The sequence below is a fragment of the Macrobrachium nipponense genome, chromosome 45 (assembly GCF_015104395.2).
Source record: "Macrobrachium nipponense isolate FS-2020 chromosome 45, ASM1510439v2, whole genome shotgun sequence".
Taxonomy (NCBI): Eukaryota; Metazoa; Arthropoda; class Malacostraca; order Decapoda; family Palaemonidae; genus Macrobrachium; species Macrobrachium nipponense.
The window spans coordinates 11702793-11707654 of NC_061105.1; the positions used below are offsets into that span (position 1 = coordinate 11702793).

The 4862-nt window shown below is 36.5% G+C and overlaps 1 protein-coding gene across 1 annotated transcript in view; it reads right to left on the bottom strand.

Annotated features, from left to right (window-relative positions):
• Nucleotides 1-2827: 2827 nt before the first annotated feature.
• Nucleotides 2828-4862, bottom strand: part of LOC135214379 (calcium-activated chloride channel regulator 1-like) — a 457588-nt gene continuing 455553 nt past the window's right edge. The window contains exon 9 of the mRNA XM_064248618.1: nt 2828-4862. This exon is cut by the window's right edge and continues 886 nt beyond it. The gene's annotated coding sequence lies outside the window, so the exon portion shown is untranslated.

Sequence of the window (4862 nt, forward strand, 5' to 3'; positions counted from 1 at the left end):
CATCAACAGCAATAACAATTAGACATACATATCTCATTAACCAAAGTAACAATCATTAGCGACCACTCTCTAGGACACACACACACACACACATACACATATACTTATATACAGATAGACTGACAGATCATTGTATAGAAAGACAGATACGGATTTATAAAGCTTACGCACAACGTCACAACGTCTCTATAATAATCAGAATAAATTCCACAGCGAGACACCAATGGCCTTTCATGTTTACGCCACATCAACACTTATTATAACCTCAAGGCCTCAGCCTCATCTTTGATGTTGAAGATAATCTCGACTTTGGTATACAGCGAAGCTTAAGAAGGATGTAACTTCAGGCAAAGGAGATTAAAGGTAATAATACGATGAGGAAATAGGAGGACGCCAATTTATTCTTTTTCCGCTCTTGCGTAAGACGAGAAGGGCAGGTTTTTTTATCCCGGGAAAATACTAGGAGACTCGACGAGAAGTTCTTTTCGCATAATATCTGAGAAGAGATGCTTAAAAAAAGATAACTGAAACCAGGAGATATTGAGGAGATGATGGCTGGTATCCCGAGGGAATTTTTCTTTTTTTTCTTTTGATCGATGATTTACCTAGAGAACTTTTACACGTCAGTGAGATAAGTGGGGCACGAAAGAAGCTTACAGAGGAATCTGAATAACGAGAAAAGTTTCGAGACCGAGTTTTCTTCAATGGAGAAATGTGATCGAGTCACAGACGACACTTGAAAACACAGTTGAAGAATAAGTGAATCTTCAAGATATAATTCTGCCTCAGAAGAAGGCTTAGGATGTGACGCTCAAGATACAGCCGAGTTACAAGAGAAAATTCATGACATAACTTAAACCCAGAAGGTGTTTCAAGAAATATGTCCCACAAGCAACTGAAAGAAGTAATTGACTTTAGACATAAGATGCTTTAGGACACACAGCTGAGACTCAGAAGACGCATCGGGATACACTGACTGACTTTGGAATTTGAAAATATGGTTGGTTTATTAGTGAGGCCAAAAAACGAAACATATTCACCACGGTAAGTCTAACGACCTACCTGGAAGTTAACAGGGATTGCTGATTTACCAAAGAGAACAATCTCCCAAAAAGAATGCCCCACTTATTGGAAAGTTTTGAAAATATACCTGACTTTCCATAATGGTTGTAAAACCATCTGGCATACTAAGATATCGTGGAGAGCAGTATACTTAAGTATCAGCTGCGAAAAAAAAAATGTTTAAATAAAAAGGAAAATAGAAGATAATGGTGTATTGACAAAGGGAATGCAAGAATGAGACTTTTTCTGGACTCTGGAATTGTTTACTGGTAATGGGGATTTAGTCTTAGATTTATCTAACCTTAGATTTAGGGATCCAATTTATTTTATAGCAGTACGACATCAAGTTAGGATCCTCCGAGTTAGGTCACAGGGAAATAATAATAATAATAATAATAATAATAATAATAATATAATAATAATAATCAATAATAATAATAATATAATAAGAATCAATATACATACATACATACATACACACACACATATAAATATATATATATATATATATATATATATATATATATATATATATATATGTATTATATATATATATATATATATATATATATATATATATATATATATATATATATATATATATATATATATATATATATATATATATATATATATATATATATATATATATATATATGTATATAAAATAATCTTGAATTCACTTACGACCTTGCATTTCATCATTACTCATACTGCATGGTATTTCCACTGACATTTCGTCTTGGCGGTCTCAACTTAGGTTTCTTGCTATTAAACTCGACATAAATTCCAGACATTATTCCCTATGAAAATTCCGGAACTATATATTCTTATGGCTCTTTTTTCTCGTTGCAACCATACTGTACACAGCTTCCAAAAGTCAGACATCCAATTTTGGCAAAGGAGTATAAACCATCTGTCGATAAAAGCGTATGAAGAACACTGGCTGAACCATGTCGAAGATGCGCGTGTATGTGAGATCAGAAACGGCAGACAAATAAGGTACTGTAACATATCTTAGGCAAAAACAGAAAAAAAAATATCAGAAAAAAAAAACAATGACAAAAGAACTCAACAGTGTGTGTGCTGGTCTACCCTCGCAGGAGAGACTGGAATACGAAAAATCACACTGATTTCTTTATCATCATCACCACATCCCACGTCTGTTTTTGTTGAGCATAATTCCTGGTTGTGTGAAGTCCTTCGCTTCAGATTTGCAGAAGTCCCATGGTGGCTTCCTACGTACACAGTCACTGCACGAACGGTCCTTTTCCAGAGAGAGACAAAATCGCGCTATGTACACAACTTGTTATATCTTTATATATGTCATCTTTTCTCGTAGCTACGAGTGGATTTAAATCACAAACACACTTGGAACACCAAACACTTTTTAACCCATCTTTGGAGCTTATGGGTCCATAGCCAGAGAGAGTCCAGGGGCCTATGGAATAAGTGACGTAGCTCTGCTATCAAATACCTATGCAGTGTTCCCACGATTTGGTCTGTTTCTCTAGGAAGTAGCCAAACACTGACAACATAAAAAGCGTTACAGTACACCCTCTTCACTGTCATGTTTTGCGTTGTATTTTTTTTCTTCGCGTTTTTATTTTTCGAGTGGTAAGGAAGAGGAGGCAAGGAAATAAGAGGACATTTTCTTCCTCCTGTTCTTTTCTCTTTACATTTACAGTATAAAAAGATTTAAGAATCTCCTCTAAAAGGAGACGAGAGATAACATGGTTTAGATTCTGAAATTACGTATGAGAGAGAGAGAGAGAGAGAGAGAGAGAGAGAGAGAGAGAGAGAGAGAGAGAGAGAGAGAGAGAGAGAGAATGAAAGACAGACATTTTTATATATATAATATATAAGAGGCACATCAGAAAGCTCAAGCGGTATTAATAAATATTCTTATTGACAAATATATGACTGATAATTTGATTTTGACATTTCAACGAAAAATTCTACTTTAGCCCCTTCTTCAGTCTGGGAACTTTTATGAAGACAGTTATTTACAAAAATGCTCGTTTTCTTAAAACAGTCCCAAGACTGAGGAAGAAATAGGTTTCTTTTGTTTGTGAACTACTCATAGTTGCACAATTTAATTTTCCCCTTAGCTGAAATTCTTGTGGACAATGACTATATCGCCCAAGGAAAATTAATGTTTGGGTTTGAATAAAGTTAATTCGACTGAGGAGAACAGAGACCCAATTCTTTGGGGAAAGTTTGATTTTTCATTTTGGGGAACTCGTTCCTGGACGAATTTTATAAAGTGACAAAAAACAAAGAAAAAAAAAGGATAAAGGTGCCCTTTCTTCCAAGGTTCGTCGAACATTTAATAATGCCGCTTCTGATTTATATGTAATGTACGCATACATTTTATCACATGTAACATTAAAAACATCTACTATACATTCTTTTTTTTAATACTGTATCATCTGCTATAAATCATATGACCTATGATATGCTTGTCATTGAAATGGTAGAATTAATATGGACAAAAAATATATATGAATTGGCAGACAGTAGAGAAAGACGTCTATGCTTTAAGGAATGGAATTAAATTAAGATCATGATATAATTGGTCCCTTGCACTTAGCGAAGACGCGCAAATCATACGGACACCAAATCGAAAATCATATCTCAGATTCCACAGTTAGAATGTTTAGCTAATGGCCACCAATAAAAATCAAGCAAAATATTTTAACTACTTCTTGCCAATTCTTTTTTTTTTACGTAGCTAAATCCAAATGTGTCACGACCTACTGTATAACTTCACTATAATTTAGTGCTGCAAAGTTTCTCGTTTTGACAGAAATTTAAACGTAAAGAATTTTGAGTTCACTTTCAGTCTCTCTGAATTTCCACTGTTTACTAAAATGCGAAAGAAGCTTGTTCCTGTGTTTTTAGAGGGGAAGAACGACTAGTGCAAATAGAAAATAACGTATTTACGTCAAACTCACTTTCGAAATCTTCCAAATCATTTTGTAAAAGTTGTTCCGTGCTTCAGTGTCCGGGTAACTTTTAAACGATCACTCGCAGAGATCAGTTACAGCGTTGCTCGGTGACGTCTGCACCTATAGAGTCTCTTAACACCGAACACTTTTCCATCTATTTGTGGTTCTCAAATCTGAGACATTGACAAGCCACCACAAAATCTTCGCGCGCGTACATTCTTGGCAGCTGTGCTTTAATAGCGAACTGAACCATTCTTCGAAACCTCAAATTTTAACCCAGGAGGGGCGCAGAATCCCTCCTCTCGGAACATCAGTTGGCTCAAGAATACAACCTGGTAAGACTCAAATGCTTCATGACTTAGTGGCTCCATAAGTGGAATACCAGGGTGCTTAATGAAAGTGCCCCTCCTAAGGGCTTAACAGAGACCCAACTGCCATTTCACGCAACTTGAAAATTGCCATGTAAGGAAGCCTCAGTGCAAGAACAATCCCCAGAGTAGCTATAAGACTTGAGCTCATCCATCTGTCATATGGCACCTCTCTCTCCTCAGCGCTTTGCTGCAATGGCAACCTCCAACAACCCGACATCTTGAAGAGATACAGCGCCATCTCGCTTCTCTGCACAAAGCCACTTGAGCCTCCATGTCCTTGTACAAGATCTTCAGAAACCCTAGCTTCTTTCCCCCCTCTGGTTCTGTGCCTCTTACCAAGGCAGGCAAGTGCCCCATATCTACTCCATTAAGCAGACTGTATGAAAGCATCAGCTTCCCTTCTTCACCAGAGGCAGATAAATCTGTTCACGAGTCTACTGCAGGACACGACGGTATTCCAATTTCTATACCCTGTAAA